We start from the raw sequence: 21,132 nt of genomic DNA, 5'->3' as shown, positions 1-21,132 counted from the left end.
CTAGTTTCTATCATGATAACTCCTGTACAGGAACCTCTGCAGTTGCCAGAAATCTTGACACTCAACTAACACTGAAAATCAGAGAGAGAGAAAATTAGCCTATGTTTTTCACCCTTTGCTAATATCTGACTTAACTACATGAGAGTCTGTTTTATCCTACACAGGCATACCACACTGGGCATGAACGATGATCCTTCTTGCTGCAATACCAAAAAGTTCCCATAGAAATCTGGGTTTCCAGCTGCTCTTGAAAAAGTAAGAGATCTAGTAAACCTGGGTCCATGTTCTCATGTGTCCAGAGTCAGAACACTTGCTTTAAAGCAGTGCTTCCAAACCTTTTAAGTAGAGGCTCAAATAAAAAATGGTAATATTTGAAGAGTACACTGGAGTCACCAGAAGAAGCTGCTTGAGGTGAAGGCAATGAACTGGGGTTCTGGCTACTTCCTCCCACCCAGATACCCCAAGGGTTGTTGTTATCAATATCTGGTCACACCACTAAACCACTGGGGATCTATGAACCATTGAATGTTTATAAGCAGAAAAGTGAAATTATCAGTGCTGCATTTAAAAAGATAACTCTAGCAGGAGTGTAGAGAGCAGACAGGAGGCAATCAGATCATTTAGAAGTTTTCCTAGATGAGTATAAGGAAACGGCTATAAAGGCTTGTCGTATGGCATTGCTGAGGACGGAAAAGAGGGTATAACCTAGAGACTTTTTTTTTAAGATACAAACATTTTAATATATGTAAACTGCATACCAGCAATCAGATGAAAATATACAGATCATATGGGGCTCGTTTATAAGTTGAGCTTTATTTTGAGTTCACATGACCCCCAAGGCAGCTTTTATTTTATTTTATTTTACATTTTTTAAATATAATAATCCTGTTGTATCATTTTTTAACATATTTATTGGAGTATAATTGCTTTACAATGGTGTGTTAGTTTCTGCTTTATAACAAAGTGAATCAGCTATACATATACATATATCCCCATATCTCTTCCCTCTTGCATCTCCCTCCCTCCCTCCTTATCCCACCCCTCTAGGTGGTCACAAAGCATGAGCTGATCTCCCTGTGCTATGCGGCTGCTTCCCACAACTATCTGTTTCACATTTGGTAGTGTATATATAAGTCCCAGCTTACCCTTCCCCCTCCCCGTGTCCTCAAGTCCATTCTCTATGTCTGACTCTAGAGACTTTTAAAGGTAGAACCAAAAGACCTGCTGCCAGTGATAGCTTCAGACTTTCCTTACAGCAGGAACTTAACGATAGAAGTAAAGTCTTGTTGGTGTGTGCAGAATGACTGACAAAATAATTTACCTGAAGCTCATGTCATCTTAAAAACTCAAATGTAAGCATGAGGGCTTCCCTGGTGGCGCAGTGGTTGAGAGTCCACCTGCCGATGCAGGGGACACGGGTTCGTGCCGCAGTCTGGGAAGGTCCCACATGCCGCGGAGCGGCTGGGCCCGTGAGCCATGGCTGCTGAGCCTGCACGTCTGGAGCCTGTGCTCCGCAACGGGAGAGGCCACAACAGTGAGAGGCCCGCGTAACGCAAAAAAAAAAAAAAAAATGTAAGCATGAGAAAAATCAATTAAGTCTTCTATTAACTTAAATGCTTCAGAAGATTTTAGCCCCATGAAAGGCAACTTGATAAGCAATAGTATTGCTTAAATATTGTTGCAAACTTATTAAAGACTCTGATAAACAGATTTTCATTTTAGATGTTTGATGTCTTATATATCTTTATAAGCACTGGCTTATAAATATAAGGGTTTTTTCCCTCCCTTCATCATCACATTTTAGCCTTATCTGATCTAAAAGGGTGGGGTTCATGATCCACAGTTACCACTAAGCCACCTGAGGAGCAGCAGCATGGTATATGAAAGACATTTAAGTGCTCAGTAGTGACTATAAGTCAAGCAGGTTATGTCTAATGCTCTTGTACTTGATGCGGTGAACATTAATAATCTAATTAAAGTATGTTCACCAAGTTCTTCTCCTGCATTATGATTTTTACTTCTCACCATGGAGGTAGCATAGGTGTGATTTTTTTTTTTTTCTAACTAAAACTGTTTCGGGGATTTCCTACCTCTTTACTGCTTTACTTTCTAGAACAGAAGTTTAGAGATTTTTTTTTTCTATACATGATTACATGGGTACTTTGAATTTCAAACCAAATTTGTTTTTCTACTGAAATCAAAATATGGTCAGATTTCCTTGAACTCTGGCAGTTAAGAACTCAGGGGTACCTCAAAGGAGAAGACTGCAGCTTAGGAAGGGAAGGACTGACCACACCATTCTATTACCCTGCCCTTTGCTGTTATCTGCTACAGGCAGCTGCTGGGAGTTTTGTGCACAATTCACTTGAAGACTACAAAAAAACACACTGAAGTCAGACATAGAACACGTCAACTAAGAAAATGAGTTTGATCTACTGCATACCTCACTAGGAGTGGAAAAAAAAAGGCAGGAAAATAGAGTGGTTTCAGAGAGATTCCCACCCCCACTTGACTACAGGAAGGAAGCCTGACCCTCAGAGACCCAGAGAGGAAAGCAGCCCTAGATGGATTCTTCCACACAGAGTGCCACACAGAGTGCCACCACACACAGAGAAGCAAAAAAAAAAAAAAAAAAAAAAAAAGCTGCTGTGAAGATGTGGTTCTACACCAGGCTAATTGTGGTTGATCTGCCTGTGATTCAAGAATCAGAGAAGAGAGGGGTCCTCCAAACAGAACAAAGTATGACATTGTGCTTCCCCAGCCAAGGCCAAGGTCCAGAACAGATGTAATCATAGTCCACAGAAATATGTGTCCTGTCAAATAGGGTCTGAAAACTCTACAGCCTTTAAAAAAAAAAAATCTAATATTGATCTAATCATCACCTCCACCCCTAGATTTTCCAAATTTGCCAATATTATGATTTTTATTAAAGTATCCAAACTCCGTCCTAAAATAATTTCACCAGGCCTCAGAATGGGATTAATTTCCATCAAAAACTTGGTATTGGTGATACAATAAATTTCCCACACAGATTCTCTCAGAAGCAGTGACACATTAGATATACGTTCATAAACAGGGAGTATATAACAAGTAATGCTACAAACTGCCAATGTATCATAACCAAATCATAATTTCACTACAATGGGAACTCAAGCTCAGCTTCCCTCTAATTTTCTGGCCTATTTACAGCTTGACCTGAAATCAGATCAGACATCACAACCAGTAACACAAAAAAAATCTGATTTTTTTTTTTAGAGATAAGATTTAATTTCTTTAAGTTGTACCTATTAAAATTCTTCATATTAGACCTTTATGTGTTAAAATATTGGAGACAATATTATAAGTGTAATTTTTCATTATTAAAAAAAGACCTAGAATTGTAGTATGTGATATGAGCAAATTGAGTGATATCTTTTTCCTGAATAATCAAGAATTATCTATTATATATTTCACCCAGAAAATCAGGATATTTTACTTTTGTTTTGATATGACAACTATAACCTTAAGTTAACTTTGGTTAAAATTATCACGCATTAGGTAACTCAACAGTGTAAAAGTGTGGAGGGAATTAGGGAAAAGATGACCAAAAGGGAATCTGAAATATTAATGTAGATTGGGATAACTCTGATATTTTAAATCTGTAAATAAATCCTAAACTTTCATTTCAACCAATTATGTCAATCTTCTTTCTCAATATAGCTGAATTCATAGTTGAAAAAAATATAAATATAAATATATATATTAAGCGTTGGTAGAAAGTTTAAAAACTTGAATCAAATGTGGTTTTTACCAGTATATTTGGGAAATAAAGTGTTCCGATTGAATGAATTTTCTAGTTTAATGAGAAAAAAGAAAACTTTTTGTTTTGATCTCTGTAGTGGAAAACTTGGCTGAAAAATACGAGTTTACTATCTTCCCTTAGTAGGACGAATATGACAACCACAAGTAAATGACTCAGGATCGTAGAATGCTGAGGGTTTTACCTTTTTCCTTTATTAATTCATTCATTTGACAAATATTTATTGAACATCAACTATGTGCCGGGTACTGTTCTGGGTAAAAGCTTTATTTGATGGTCTTTCTACAGGCTATAGAAGAAGTATAGATAACAGGGTTCAATATGTAAAGATTCTAAGTTATACCATGGAATGTGCTCTTAAAAAATCCTATCAATCAGCTTGTTTTTGGCAATATGGCAATTTTGCCTAAAAGTTTACAATGTCTTTCCTCTGATGCTCTTAAAATAAAATCTACTTAATTGAAGTTCTGGTTAATTGTACTTCTACTGCAGTACAAGATAACCTGTAAAGTAATTACTACAATGTCATGGGAACCAGAGACTGTTTATTTGTGTATGACTGTCAGAATTACACTATGTAACCAGCAGTCTTCACTGTCTACATAAAAAGAAAGCATAGGTAGTGTGACCTAGAAACGGTACAGCCTCAGGAGCCAGACAAACCTATAGCCATTTGACTAGGGGGTGAGCTCCCCCCTTTAGCCTTAGTGTACTTAACTGAAAAATAAAAATAATCCCTCTATCCTTAGTGTACTTAACTGAAAAATAATGTCCCGTCTAATGTTATTCTGAAGATTAGAGAAGATAATTCATTCAACAAATATTCATCACGTGCTTTATCCTGAGTGCTCTGAAGAATCATTATAGGGTCTTAAACAGAAGAATATCCCTCTGGCTGCAATATGGAGAATGAATGAGGAGGGAGCGAAATCAGTTAGGGACCTGTTATTATTCAGAAACAAGTGTAACTTTCATTGAAGTAGAGGCAGTGAGGAGAAAGAGAATTAAACAGATTTCAGCATTAATAAGAAATTAAGAAAGTAATATTGACAGGAGAGGGTGACAGGCTGCATGTGTATGGTAACAGTGTAAGGTATAAAGGAACATCTGGATCTCTCACTTGGGTATCTGAGTGTATGGTGTTGCCCTTAACTGGGAGATAGAACATTGGAAAAGCAGCAGATTTTGTGGGAAAGATGACAAATTCTGTTCTAGATAGCTAGAGTTTTTCTGAGGTTCCTATTGGGCATCCAACTAGTGATTTACAATATGTGGTTAGAAATACAGGTCTGGAGATAATGCAGGGGAACATGACACAGGATAGAAGCTCAATAATCAGTGGCTGCTACTGAACAGACCTCCCAGCTGGTTGTGCACACCTCTGCTTCCCTCACTGGTCTAGAAACATCCACAGTTCAGGGACCATGAGTTATCTTATAGTGCAGTATAAGCAATTCGTCACTTGGAAATTTTTCACAACCACTAGCACTACCTGAAGAACCTGTCTAGATTCTGTCTCAGCCTCTCAGCTGTTTGAATGCTGTTCAAGAAAAGTTACTCTATTGATTGCTTTTTAGTGCTCTATATATTAGTTTTCCACTGTGGTTTCTTAGAATTTCAAACTTTTGAATCTGTGTTTCAAGATTTGCTTAAAGTATGTATGTACTCTCTCTCATTTTTCTTTTTTCCATACAGCTATTGAGTGTAACAGGTTGAAGTCATACAGATATACCTGATAGCTGGGGAGGAGTAATCAAGCCAGAGAAAACACAAACAGCTGTGAGTTAGAACAGGTTTGGTGCCTTCAAGACCAATGTGGAGTGATGGGACAGGGGTATGAGATGACCCTAGGGAGACAAGCAGGAGTCAGATCATGCAGGGAATGTGCAAAGATCCAGAGGTAAGAACATCACTTGTTCAGAGAATTGAAATTTCAGAATTCATAAAGAGGTGAAGCTGCAGAAGTATTTGGGGGGAAAGGTTCAGATCAGGAAGGGCCTTTTGGCCACATGAGGAAGTCCAGACTTCATCCTGATACCAATGGGAAATTAGTGAAAGATTATTAGAAAGATCATTTTAGTTGTCACATGGAGAATGGACTGGAGGAGGCAAAAGGGGTGCCAGCCAGGAAGGCGGCTGTTACAAAATGCCAGGTGAGTTATAATGGTGACCTAATTAATACCAGGGAAGCAGGGGAAGAAAAAAGTGGATACATTCGGGAATACTGACTAGGAATAATTTGCGAACTGATGACCATCTGGATGTGAGGAGTCAGGAGAGGAAGGAACTAAGCATGACTGTTGCCCAGGTTTCTGGTGGGGACAACAATGGTGGCACCACTCTACTCTGTCCTGGTTTCTTCTACAGAGCTTTTCTTTTTATTTATTTATTTATTTATTTATTTATTTATTTATATTTGGCTGTGTTGGGTCTTCGTTTCTGTGCGAGGGCTTTCTCTAGTTGTGGCAAGCGGGGGCCACTCTTCATCTCAGTGCGTGGGCCTCTCACTGTCGTGGCCTCTCTTGTTGCGGAGCACAGGCTCCAGACGCACAGGCTCAGTAATTGTGGCTCACGGGCCCAGCTGCTCCGCGGCATGTGGGATCTTCCCAGACCAGGGCTCGAACCTGTGTCCTCTGCATCGGCAGGCAGACTCTCAACCACTGTGCCACCAGGGAAGCCCAACAGAGCTTTTCTTAAGCTGTGGTTGCCATTGCTCTATTTTTCTCTGTGGTGGTAATCATAAAAATACTTATTTGTCACTGGTTGGTTGATAAATAAGTTAATACCAAAAATAAAACACAGTTCTGCTATTGCTGCTACTTCTTCCACTGATGGAAGAAGTTCTACCCTAACAAGTCAGTGACAACTTGAGGCCTGGAAGGAAGTGAGGGAACAGCAGCTGCTCCATCCTGCAGGGAGGGAAACAGCTCTGGGCCTCCTCGATAATGATGGTCCCTGCGTTGTCTCATTTTCAGGGAACTAGCACCAAGGGGACTAAACCTTATGCAATTTAAGTTACCTACTCCAAAGTATATAGATCCACAATTTCTTTAAAGTGACTATTAAAGTATATTTCTTTCACCATACAACTGTGAAATTCTACAAATTGAGTTGCCATGTAGAAATACTGGTTCTCGCCAATTCTATGATTTGATTATTTGAAACTCTAAGCATTTCTAATTTCTCACACACTGACCACTAGCCTGAGCCACAACTTTCTGTTTAACAGGTATTTTAAAAGCTATTGTGGCTTACCACAGCACCTTAAAGGGGTTTTTCTATTATACTGAAGCCTGTTGTCTGTTATGTTCAGGACTACCATTTTTTTTTAAATGTAAAATAGTTTTAAATTCAGTCAACCTGAAGCTCTTGCTTTTAGTCGGTTAGTATTTCTGCTTCAGACAGGATGTATTTCATTTGAAAAGAAAAAGGCAGTTAAGAAACTTCCAGGAGTTTATTTCTCTGAAAGCTTTTTAAGAAATGATAAAGATTCATTGCTTTTTTCCTAAGAACACAGAATAGTTTTTAGTAAATGCTATAAAGAAAATGTGCATAATTTTAAGAAAAAACAATATTTTAGGCTCTATTTGCTAATAACTGATGGTATTTGATAACTTTTAGTGAGGAAAGAAAATACTAGGGGAGGTACTTCATGTGAGCCAAGAGATAGAAACAAGTGTATTAAATTAGGTGTCTTCCCTGCACAAAAGCATTTTAAGGAATACAAAATAAATGTTTTTTTTTTTTAAAGGAAACACACTCTCCTTATGACTTTTGAGTGGTTTGTCCTCCTTTTTTAAAAAATTTATTTATTTTATTTTATTTTTATTTATGGCTGTGTTGGGTCTTCGTTTCTGTGCGAGGGCTTTCTCTAGCTGCGGCAAGTGAGGGCCACTCTTCATCGCGGTGCGCGGGCCTCTCACTATCGCGTCCTCTCCTGTTGCGGAGCACAGGCTCCAGACGCGCAGGCTCAGGAATTGTGGCTCACAGGCCTAGCCACTCCGCGGCATGCGGGATCTTCCCAGACCAGGCCTCGAACCCCGTGTCCCCTGCATCGGCAGGCAGACTCTCAACAACTGCGCCACCAGGGAAGCCCCAAAGTAAATGTTTTTAAAGATACAACCTAGTTGGAATACAGCCCTTTGTTTGTTTATTCAGCTGTAGGAGAAAAGCCATGAAAAACTCATTTAAGTCCAAGAGGTTGTGTATTTTATTTATTTATTTAATTCTAGGAAGGATGATAGTGATGCCGAAACCAGAAAAACAAAGTTTTTCTTCTGTGCATCTCATGCCTCCCATTTTTTATTAAGTAGTTTCCATGATGGAAATAGCACATGTTCCATGCTCCCATTTCACTGACAGACAGAGTCAATATGTAACAGGTTAGCCTCGCCATTATTAATGCTTTTTGCACTTTAAGCATTTTCTCTACATGATAGTACTTTGAATGTTTGGTGTGTTTAGTTTTTCATTTTGTTTTTTTTTTTTCACTTTGGGAATATAAAGCAAAACCCTGATGTACTTTACTTCCACTGACAGCAAATATTTTGCTTTTAGAATCCTTTTACTTTTTTTTAATTAATTTATTTTTTGGCGGCGTTGGGTCTTTGTTGCTGCGTGTGGACTTTTCTCTCAAGTTGAGGAGATCAGGGGCTACTCTTCGTTGCGGTGCACGGGCTTCTCATTGCTGTGGCTTCTCTTGTTGCAGAGCACGGTCTCTAGGCGCGTGGGCTTCAGTAGTTGTAGCTCGTGGGCTCTAGAGCGCAGGCTCAGAAGTTGTGGCGCACGGGCTTAGTTGCTCCACGGCATGTGGGATCTTCCTGGACCAGGGCTCGAACCCGTGTCACCTGCCTTGGCAGGTGGATTCTTAACCACCGCGCCACCAGGGAAGTCCCTAGAATCCTTTTACTTTTTATCTCTGCTGAGTTGTATTGGAATAGAAAATTTTACATTTGCTAAAGTAACAGAGTTATTTTAAATATCAAAAACATTGAGTTCTTTATTTGGCAAAGAAATCTTTCTAAGTGTGCAGTAACTAGGACTCAGTTTAAATATATTATGTTATTTATATCTTCCATGTCACTTGGCTTTGTCTCCAGAGGATCCAACATTAGGAAATTTCATGTGCCCTTAAAGTATCTCGTTATAAAGAAATAACTGATAGTCAAGATGATTTCCTCCATTTTAGTTTTTATCATTAAAGTATATGTTAAAGTGCCATATATTAATAATTACCCTTCTTACTTTCTTTATAACTTTGATTTTGGTAATACACAGCAGAGACTAGATATCTATCTCCCTGTTAGAAGCACTGCATATGGGATCCCGTGTACTGAAAAGTAGGTTGTACTAGGTGACCTTTCCTAACATTCTGCAATAACAAGGAGATTATAAGGTTTTCATATATTATTTTATCTTCCTAACATTCCTCTGAAGTAGAGGAACAAGTACACTTTCTCTCATCTTAGAGCTGAAGAAAAGAGCTATAACTTCCCCCAAATCATATTCCTTGTAGATCTGGAACCTAAGCCTTGGTCTTCTTTCTCTCCTTACAGAATAAACAAAGTAGCTTATAAACAACTAGTCTTTCTATTATCTGAACCTTCTTAGATGAACTCTCACTTCCTAAATTCTTGGGTTTTTTTTTCCTACTAACAATGCTATTTCTATAATAATGCTCATAGAGTTATGAAGTTGAGCTAATCATCTGACTATAGATGAACCATCAAAGCAAGCCAGTTGAAAAATATAAAAGATGATAGAATTTAATCTTCAACTTAAAATCTGCATGGTTAATCATGTGAGAAAATGATTTATCACATTTATTTGTGATCACTGAATTAAACCCTCATGACAGTTAACATCATACATCCTTTTGATAGAACAGCATTACATTTTAGAGTTCTTTACTAAAAATTTGAAATTGAAACATGTAAAAAGGGATTTCCAGGATCAAATGAGCAGTGAGGGCATCAAAACACATTTTAGGATGCTGGTTAAATGAGGTTTGGGCATAATTTTACAAATATAAACTATTTGGGAAACTGTAAGTTCTTTGTAATAAAATCCATTATCTTTCAAAACTTAAACATTATAATAACAAAACAGCAGTGTTATTCTAAGTAGAACTTTCCTTCTTAGGAATTAGTTGTTTTACTATCCCAGAGATATATCTGGAACAGGGTCTAGTTCACAATAATTATTCAATAAAAGTTTGTTGAATGAATAAATAAATGAGTCTCAAGTTCTGGAGAGAAACATGGAATGCAGACGCAGATTTGAGGATTGCAGCTAAAATGGAGGGAGCTGAATTCATGCCAGATGCATGAAAAAAGAGTGTGTAGATGGAGTTCTCAAGAAGGCACATAGATAAGAAATATGAATTTCCATAGGAAGAGATTAAATTATTCTTATGATTATATCATGTCATCTGTAATTGGAGTTCAGTAAGGCAGTCAGAAGAAAATAAATATATAAAAATCAATAACTGTCGGACACAAATTATTCCAAAATAATTTAGAAAATGTAAATGAAATTGTGTTATTGATAATAGCATACATATATAAAAAATAGAAAAAAGTTTCACAAAAGTATGCAGGATTTACATGAAAAAATTATAAATCTCCATTAAAAGACACACAAGAAAATTTAAGTAATGGAGAGCTAACCCCAAATTAAATAATAAACCTTGCAATCAACATTCTAACAGCCCACTATGCATGTATTAGAATAGCCAAAATCCAAAACACCAACACCACCAATGCTGGCAAGGATACAGAATGCCAAGAACTCTCATTTATTGCTGGTGGAAATGCAAGATGGAATAGCCACTTTGGAAGATAGTTTGGCAGTTTCTCACAAAACTAAATCATTTCTTACCATATGATCCAGCAATTGAACTCCTTGGTATTTACCCAAAGGAGTTGAAAACTTATGTCCACACAAAAACCTGTACACAGATGTTTATGGCAGCTTTAACCATAATTGTTAAAACTTGGAAATAACCAAGATGTCCTTCAGGTGAATGGATAAATAAACTGCTGTACATCAGACAACTGAATACTATTCAGCGATAAAAGGAAATGAGCTATTAAACCATGAAAAGACATGGAGGAAACTTAAATGTACAACACCAAGTGAAAGAAGCCGATCTCTAAGGGCTACAGACTATATTATTTCAATAGTATGATATTCTGGAAAAAGTAAAACTACAGAGACAGTGAAAAGATCAGTGGTTGTCAGGGGTTGGGGGTAACGGGATGAACAGGCAGAGCACAAAAGATTTTTAGATCAGTGAACTATTCTGTATGATACGGTAGTGGTGAATATATGTCATATATATACATATATATATGATCTCATTTGGGTCAAAAATATGTATGCACAGGTGTGATTTGAAAAGAGACAGGATTGATTCTCTCTGAGCAGTGAGATTACAGATAAGCAGGAAAGGGTACTTATACTTGCTGCTTCACATACTTCTGCACTCCACCTGCATAAACTGTATAACTTAAAAGATAACTAGGGACTTCCCTGGTGGCGCAGTGTTTAAGAATCCACCTGCCAATGCAGAGGACATGGGTTCGAGCCCTAGTCCAGGAGGATCCCACATGCCGCAGAGCAAGTAAGCCCATGCGCCGCAACTACTGAGCCCGTGAGCCACAGCTACTGAAGCCCACGCGTCTAGAAGCCCGAGCTCCACAGTGAGAGGCCCCCTCTCACTGCAACTAGAGAAAGCCCGCACGCAGCAGTGAAGACCCAGCACAGCCAAAAATCAATCAATAAATAAATTTATTTTAAAAAAATAACTAAAATGACCTTGGGAATGTTATCTACATAAACATGACAATCTGATATGAGATAGATAGGTGCTAGATGGAGTAACAAACTATAAGGTACTAAAAGGTTGATAACACAGGCAAAGCCAGATATAAAAATTCAGATTATGAGCTCAGGTTTTGCCATTCCCCAGTTCACAATAACAAAAATGGTAAAGTCTAAGGAACACAGTCCAATGTTGATGATGACAACGATACAAGTGATCACCACTTAGTTGCGGCCTGTTATATGCCAAGTGTTGTGCCAGATGCTTTACGTATTTTACCTAATTTAATCCTCACAATCCTTTCAGGCTTTATAAATGAGGAAACTGAAGTTAAGACAATATAAGTATTTTGCTCAAAGTCACAATGATAGTAAGTGCCAGAGCCAGAATTACAGTTGAAGGTAATCAGACTCTAAAGTCCATGTTCTTTTCCTTACCACAGCTGTACTGCCTCTCAGTAAAACAGAAATAGAAGGATGCATCAATTAAAACAACACTTCTTGAAAGAAAATTTGATTTCTGATAGTAAGAAATTTAGTGTATCTGAATGAGTAGTATTTAATTTTAACTGTAACAAGCATAGCAAACTCGTCTCTATCATACAATTCAGCCACGGAATAGAATTCTCCATGTTTCTACTTGAGCTTCACAGCAACTCTTTTCAGTAATCTGGCCTCCAGGCCAATGTATCAAATAAAGATGGGAAAGCAACCTAAAATCACTTTTGCATCAGTAAAGGGCTCTGGACTGGAAAAAAAAAGAATTATCCTTCCCTGCATGCATGTGAGAAGATTACATATTTGCACTCCTCATTCCTCCATAAGAACTAATCCAAACTTCATTACTGCCAAGCTTCTGAACATTTACATAAATGATAGGTTTGTTATCACTTATTACTGGATTCAGTGGATTACATGCAAAATGTGCAAAGACATGATTAAAAATCTTTGATCTTTTAATCAAAAGAGTTAGCAATATTAATTCATTTTGGCAAGTGTGATACATATACTTTATTGTAATGCTATTTTGCATTTGAGATTACCACACTACAATAATTATTCTTCATTAATGAAGGTTTGTTGCTATGTAATTCCATTGTGGCTCTAAGCAATAATACCCTTTCTAGAGCATTGGATAAAGTTGGTGTAAATTTATTTTATAAAATAATCACATTCTTTATAAAATATAAATTTTACCATCATGATATTTGATTCTGTAAAGCTCGTAGACAGAAATATCACTGAGAACTATGTAAATGGGAAGAGTGAAAAATCTTCAAATTGAATAAGAAATAATCTTCACATTTAAAAGCCCACTGTATTTCTGTTAGTATTAACTTTGTGAAGCAAGAACGAAAAAGCCTCCCAAATCTTATTGCTGTCCCACTTTAATAATGAAGATATAGATTTATACATAAATAATTATAGCACAAAGAAGGATGCACATTAATGTTGCAACAAAAGAAGAAGCGGCATGCTAATTATTCCTAGAAGGATCCTGGAAGACTTCATGGAAAAGTTATAATTTCAATTAATCTCTGACAAATGGGCAGGATCAGGAAGTGGAGAGGAAAGGAGAGGGCTGGAGTAGGATATAAAAGGCATAGAGTCTTGATTGCTCATCTAAATGCTGAATCTTTATTCTGCGATAAATAGAAAGCTACCGGATTTTGAGCTCAAAAGTAATATGATCAGAGCTATGAGGAGTACTCTGAGGGAAATGTGAATGGGACATAAGATTAAAAGAAAATTATGGTGGCAAAACCAGTGGTGAAGTACTTTAGTGAATGGTCTCTCTGTCTTTCCCCCCAGAGGGTTGTCATGAGCATCTCCAGGCCAGATGCCATGTTTTCCACAACACTATACTCCCCAAGCCACACATATTTAACAAGTGCTGCTGAATACATGGACGAAAGGGAATTGGTTCTTGTACTATGCAAACAGCCGTTGGAATGAAAAGAGATGAAACAGAGACAGACTAACTGAGGAGGTGACATTGTAAACAGATGTTATCTGGCTGGATGTAGATGCTGAGGGAGACAAAGAAATAAAATCGTTACTCAATTTACCCTGATAAAAATTTACTGAGCACTTACTGTGTGCCAGGGTGCTGTAGATATTAAATATATAAATATGAATTAATATCTGGTCCCTACTATCAAAAAACTAGGGGTGACATTAAGTGAATAGATAAATAATAATACAGAAAAATAAATAATACAGAATAATTTTGTGTATATTTATGCAATAATGTGTGTACAAAGTTCACAAATAGCAAAGAAACGTAATTTATTTTCTCTGCAGAGAATGAGGGAAGACTCCATTGAGCAAATGGAGGTTGAGTAGGACTTTGGAGAATAAACAGTTTTCAAGGCAAGGAAGTACAGGAGCCCATCTCACACAGAAGAATTAACATTTTTAAGTATGTGGAGGTCTCAAAGAACTTCTCTCGTGTGTGTGTATGTTTGTATGTGTGCGTATGTGTGTAAGTATTTTGGTATTGCAAAAGCATAAACTGCAACATGGAACCGAGAACTAACGGGAAATGAGATTGGAGAGCTGGGTAGGGGATAAAGAGTCTCTGCATTGCAAGCTAAAGAAAATGAACTTTATTCTGTGCATAGATAGTAGTCAGTGAAGGTTACTAAGCTCTGTAGCAGCTGGTAGATCTACCCATCAGTAAAGGGCAAATGGGAAACACGTTGATGAAGGCTTGGTGAAAGGATAGGGAGGAGGAGGGGATTGTGGGTGTGAGGATAGAATGGTAATGGCAAAGAGTCTATTGCAACAGGTCCGTTGAAAGATCGTGAAGTTCTACTAAGACAGTGATAATAGAGAAAGGATAGAGAGAATGAAATAAAGAGATATTTAGTTGATAAACTTGGACAAATTCAGTGACATGGGATGTGAAACAACCAACTCCAAAGTTTTTTGATTGAACTACTAGCTTAAGACTTGTGCCACCAAATGAAGATTCAGTATGGGATAAGCAGAGTCTGAAGTATCTGCGACATACCCAAGGGAATGTTTCTGTAGACAGTGAAATTTATGTCTGTGACTTAGGGGAAATGTTAGTGCTAGTGCTCAAGTAACACCCTTGGAAGCAGGGTGACATTATTTTTTTTTGTTGCTGTTCTTTTTTTTTTAACATCTTTATTGGAGTATAATTGCTTTACAATGCTGTGCTAGCTTCTGCTTTATAACAAAGTGAATCAGTTATACATATACATATGTCCCCATATCTCTTCCCTCCTGCATCTCCCTCCCTCCCACCCTCCCTATCCCAACCCTCTAGGTGGTCATAAAGCAGCCAGCTGATCTCCCTGTGCTATGTGGCTGCTTCCCACAAGCTATCTATTTTACGTTTTGTAGTGTATATATGTCCATGCCACTCCCTCACTTTGTCCCAGCTTACCCTTCCCCCTACCCATATCCTCAAGTCCATTCTCTAGTAGGTCTTTGACTTATTCTCATCTGGAGGCTAGGTTCCTCATGACCTTTTTTTAATTTTATTTTTTTAGATTCCATATACATGTGTTAGCATACGGTATTTGTTTTCCTCTTTGTGACTTACTTCACTCTGTATGACAGAATCTAGGTCCATCCACCTCACTACAAATAACTCAATTTCGTTTCTTTTTATGGCTGAGTAATATTCCATTGTATATATGTGCCACATCTTCTTTATCCATTCATCTGTCGATGAACACTTAGGTTGCTTCCATGTCCTGGCTATTGTAAATAGAGCTTCAATGAACATTGTGGTACATGACTCCTTTTGAATTATGGTTCTCTCAGGGTATATGCCCAATAGTGGGATTGCTGGGTTGTACGGTAATTCTATTTTTAGTTTTTTAAGGAACCTCCATAGTGGCTGTATCAATTTAAAATGCCACCAACAGTGCAAAAGGGTTCCCTTTTCTCCACAACTTTTCCAGCATTTATTGTTTGTAGATTTCTTGATGATGGTCATTCTGACCAGTGTGAGATGATATATCATTATAGTTTTGATTTGCATTTCTCTAATTATTAATGATGTTGAGCATTCTTTCATGTGTTTGTTGGCAATCTGTATATCTTCTTTGGAGAAATGTCTATTTAGGTCTTCTGCCCATTTTTGGATTGGGTTGTTTTTTTTACTATTGAGCTGCATGAGCTGCTTATAAATTTTGGAGATTAATCCTTTGTCAGTTGCTTCATTTGCAAATATTTTCTCCCAATCTGAGGGTTTTCTCTTCATCTTGTTTATGATTTCCTTTGTTGTGCAAAAGCTTTTAAGTTTCATTAGGTCCCATTTTTTTATTTATGTTTTTATTTACATTTCTCTAGGAGGTGGGTCAAAAAGGATCTTGCTGTGATTTATGTCAGAGTGTTCTGCCTATGTTTTCCTCTAAGAGTTTGATAGTTTCTGGCCTTACATTTAGATCTTTAATTTATTTTGAGTTTATTTTTGTGTACGGTGTTAGGGAGTGTTCTCATTTCATTCTTTTACATGTAGCTGTCCAGTTTTCCCAGCACCACTTATTGAAGAGGCTGTCTTTTCTCCACTGTATATTCTTGCCTCCTTTATCAAAGATAAGGTGACCATATGTGTGTGGGTTTATCTCTGGGCTTTCTATCCTGTTCCATTGATCTATATTTCTGTTTTTGTATGAGTACCATACTGTTTTGATTACTATAGCTTTGTAGTATAGTCTGAAGTCAGGGAGCCTGATTCCTCCAGCTCTGTTTTTCTTTCTCAAGATTGCTTTGGCTATTCAGGGTCTTTTGTGTTTCCATACAAATTGTGAAATTTTTTGATCTAGTTCTGTGAAAAATGCCATTAGTAGTTTGATAGGGATTGTACTGAATCTGTAGATTGCTTTGGGTAATATAGTCATTTTCACAATGTTGATTCTTCCAATCCAAGAACATGGTATATCTCTCCATCTATTTGTATCATCTTTAATTTCTTTCATCAGTGTCTTATAATTCTCTGCATACACGTCTTTTGTCTCCTTAGGAAGATTTGTTCCTAGATATTTTATTCTTTTTTTTGAAATGGTAAATGGGAGTGTTTTCTTAATTTCACTTTCAGATTTTTCATCATTAGTGTATAGGAATGCAAGAGATTTCTGTGCATTAGTTTTGTATCCTGCTACTTTTCCAAATTCATTGCTTAGCTCTAGTAGTTTTCTGATAGCATCTTTAGGATTCTCTATGTATAGTATCATGTCATCTGCAAACAGCGACAGCTTTACTTCTTCTTTTCCAATTTGGATTCCTTTTATTTCCTTTTCTTCTCTGATTGCTGTGGCTAAAACTTCCAAAATTATGTTGAATAATAGTGGTGAGAGTGGGCAACCTTGTCTTGTTCCTGATCTTAGTGGAAATGGTTTCAATTTTTCACCATTAAGGACGATGCTGGCTGTGGGTTTGTCATATATGGCCTTTATTATGTTGAGGAAAGTTCCCTCTATGCCTACTTTCTGCAGGGTTTTTATCATAAATGGGTGTTGAATTTTGTCGAAAGCTTTCTCTGCATCTTTTGAGATGATTATATGGTTTTTCTCCTTCAATTTGTTAATACGATGTATCACATTGATTGATTTGTGTATATTAAAGAAAACTTGCATTCCTGGGATAAACCCCACTTGATCATGGTGTATGATCCTTTTAATGTGCTGCTGGATTCTGTTTCCTAGTATGTTGTCGAGGATTTTTTCATCTATGTTCATCAGTGATATTGGCCTGTAGTTTTCTTTCTTTGTGACATCTTTGTCTGGGTTTGGTATCAGGGTGATGGTGGCCTCATAGAATGAGTTTGGGAGTGTTCCACACTCTGTTATATTTTGAAAGAGTGTGAGGAGGTTAGGTGTTAAATCTTCTCTAAATGTTTGATAGAATTCACCTGTAAAGCCATCTGGTCCTGGGCTTTTGTTTCTTGGAAGATTTTTAATCACAGTTTCAATTTCAGTGCTTGTGATTGGTCTGTTCATATTCTCTATTTCTTCCTGGTTCAGTCTCGGAAGGTTGTGGATTTCTAAGAATTTGTCCATTTCTTCCAGGTTGTCCATTTTATTGGCATAGAGTTGCTTGTAGTAATCTCTCATGATCCTTTGTATTTCTGCAGTGTCTGTTGTTACTTCTTTTTCATTTCTAGTTCTATTGATTTGAGTCTTCTCCCTTTTTTTCTTATGAGTCTGGCTAATGGTTTATCAATTTTGTTTATCTTCTCAAAGAACCAGCTTTTACTTTTATTGATCTTTGCTATCATTTCCTTCATTTCGTTTTCATTTATTTCTGATCTGATCTGTATGATTTCTTTCCTTTTGCTAACTTTGGGGTTTTTTTTAAATTCTTCTTTCTCTAATTGCTTTAGATGTAAGGTTAGGTTGTTTATTTGAGATGTTTCTTCTTTCTCAATGTAGGATTCTATTGCTATAAACTTCCGTCTTAGAATTGCTTTTGCTGCATCCCATAGGTTTTCAGTCATCTTGTTTTCATTGTCATTTGTTTCTAGGTATTTTTTGATTTCCTCTTTGATTTTTTTCAGTGATCTCTTGGTTATTAAGTAGTGTGCTGTTTAGCCTCCATGTGTTTGTATTTTTAACAGATTTTTTCCTGTAATTGATACATAGTCTCATAGTGTTGGGGTCAGAGAAGATACTTGACACAATTTCAATTTTCTTAAAGTTACCAAGGCTTGATTTGTGACCCAAGATATGATCTATCCTGGAGAATGTTCCATGAGCACTTGAGAAGAAAGTGTATCCTGTTGTTTTTGGATGGAATGTCCTATAAATATCAATTAAGCCCGTCTTGTTTAATGTATCATTTAAAGCTTGTGTTTCCTTATTTATTTTCATTTTGGATGATCTGTCCATTGGTGAAAGTGGGGTGTTAAAGTCCCCTACTATGATTGTGTTACTGTCAATTTCCCCTTTTATGGATGTTAGTATTTGCCTTATGTGTTGGGGTGCTCCTATGTTGGGTGCATACATATTTACAACTGTTATATCTTTTTCTTGGATTGATCCCTTGATCATTATGTAGTGCCCTTCTTTGTCTCTTGTAATAGTCTTTGTTTTAAAGTCTATTTTGTCTGATATGAGAAATGCTACTCCAGCTTCCTTTTGATTTCCTTTTGCATGGAATATCTTTCTCCATCCCCTCACTTTGTCTGTATGTGTCCCTAGTTCTGAAGTGGGTCTCTTGTAGACAGCATATATACAGGTCTTGTTTTTGTATCCATTCATCCAGTCTATGTCTTTTGGTTGAAGCATTTAATCCATTTACATTTAAGGTAATTATCGATATGTATGTTTCTATTACCATTTTCTTAATTGTTTTGGGTTTGTTATTTTAGGTCTTTTCCTTCTCTTCTGTTTCCTGCCTAGAGAAGTTCCTTTAGCATTTGTTGTAAAGCTGGTTTGGTGGTGCTGAATTTTCTTAACTTTTGCTTGTGTGTAAACGTTTTAATTTCTCCGTCAAATCTGAATGCGATCCTTGCTGGGTAGTGTAATCTTGGTTGTAAGTTTTTCTCCTTCATCACTTTAAATGTCCTGCCACTCCCTTCTGTCTTGCAGAGTTTCTGCTAAAAGATCCGCTGTTAACCCTATGGGGATTCCCTTGTGTGTTATTTGTTGTTTTTCCCTTGCTGCTTTTAATATTTTTTCTTTGTATTTAATTTTCAGTAGTTTCATTAATATGTGTCTTGGCATGTTTCTCCTTGGATTTATCCTGTATGGGACTCTCTGGGCTTCCTAGACTTGATTAACTATTTTCTTTCCCATATTAGGGAAGTTTTCAACTATAATCTCTTCAAATATTTTCTCAGTCCCTTTCATTTTCTCTTCTTCTTCTGGGACCCCTATAATTTGAATGTTGGTGTGTTTAATGTTGTCCCAGAGGTCTCTGAGACTGTCCTCAATTATTTTCATTCCTTTTTCTTTATTCTGCTCTGCAATAGTTATTTCCACTATTTTATCTTCCAGGTTATCTATCTGTTATTCTGCCTCAGTTATTCTACTATTGATCCCTTCTAGAGAATTTTTTTATTTCATTTGTTGTGTTCTTCATCAGTTTGTTTGCTCTTTAGTTCTTCTAGGTCCTTGTTAAATGTTTCTTGTATTTTCTCCATTCTATTTCTAAGATTTTGGATTATCTTTACTATCATTATTCTGAATTCTTTTTCAGATAGACTGCCCATTTCCCCTTCATTCTAGGTCTGGTGGGTTCTTGCCTTGCTCCTTCACCTGCTGTGTGTTTCTATATCTTCTCATTTTGCTTAACTTACTGTGTTTGTGGTCTCCTTTTCCCAGGCTGCAGGTTCGTAGTTCCCGTTGTTTTTGTTGTCTGTCCCCAGTGGCTAAGGTTGGTTCAGTGGGCTGTGTAGGCTTCCTGGTGGAGGGGACTAGTGCCTGTGTTCTGGTGGATGAGGCTGGATCTTGTCTTTCTGGTGGGCAAGTCCACATCTGGTGGTGTTTTGGGGTGTCTGTGGCCTTATTATGATTTTAGGCAGCCTCTCTGCTAATGGATGGTGTTGTGTTCCTGTCTTGCTGGTTGTTTGGCATAGGGTGTCCAGCAGTGTAGCTTGCTAGTCGTTGAGTGGAGCTGGGTCTTGACATTGAGATGGAGATCTCTGGGAGTTTTTTGCCATTTGATGTTACATGGAGCTGGGAGGTCTCTTGTGGACCAGTGTCCTGAACTTGGCTCTTCCACCTCAGAGGCATAGCCCTGACACCTGGCTGGAGTACCAAGAGCCTATCATCCACACAGATCAGAATAAAAGGGAGAAAAAAAGAAAGAAAGAAAGATGATAAAATAAAACAAAATAAAGTTATTAAAATAAAAAAATAATTTCAAAATTTTTAAGCAATAAAAAAAAACAAAAAGAAAGAAAGAAGATAGCAACCAAACCAAAAAACAAGTCCACCAATGATAACCAGTGCTATATATATATAGACAGAACCCAAGGACAAATGGTAAAAGCAAAGCTATACAGACAAAATCACACACAGAAGCATACACATACACACTCACAAAAAGAGAAAAAGGTAATATATATATATCGTTGCTCCCAAAGTCCACCTCCTCAATTTGGGATGATTTGTTGTCTATTCAGGTATTCCACAGATGCAGGGTACATCCAGTTGATTGTGGAGATTTAATCCGCTGCTCCTGAGGCTGCTGGGAGAAATTTCCCTTTCTTTTCTTTGTTTGCACAGCTACTGGGGTTCAGCTTTGGATTTGGCCCCACCTCTGCATGTAGGTCGCCTGTGGGCATCTGTTCTTTGCTCAGACTGGACGGGGTTAACGAAGCAGCTTATTCGGGGGCTCTGGCTCACTCAGGCCGGGGGCTGGGAAGGGTACGGATGTGGGGCGAGACTGCGGTGGCAGAAGCCTGTGTGACAGTGCACCAGCCTGAGGTGTGCCGTGTGTTCTCCCGGGGAAGTTGTCCCTGGATCACGGGACCCTGGCAGTGGCGGGCTGCACAGGCTCCCGGGAGGGGAGGTGTGGATAGTGAC

This window comes from Mesoplodon densirostris, chromosome 2, assembly GCF_025265405.1.
Source record: "Mesoplodon densirostris isolate mMesDen1 chromosome 2, mMesDen1 primary haplotype, whole genome shotgun sequence".
NCBI lineage: Eukaryota > Metazoa > Chordata > Mammalia > Artiodactyla > Ziphiidae > Mesoplodon > Mesoplodon densirostris.
This window is presented reverse-complemented; position numbering follows the sequence as displayed.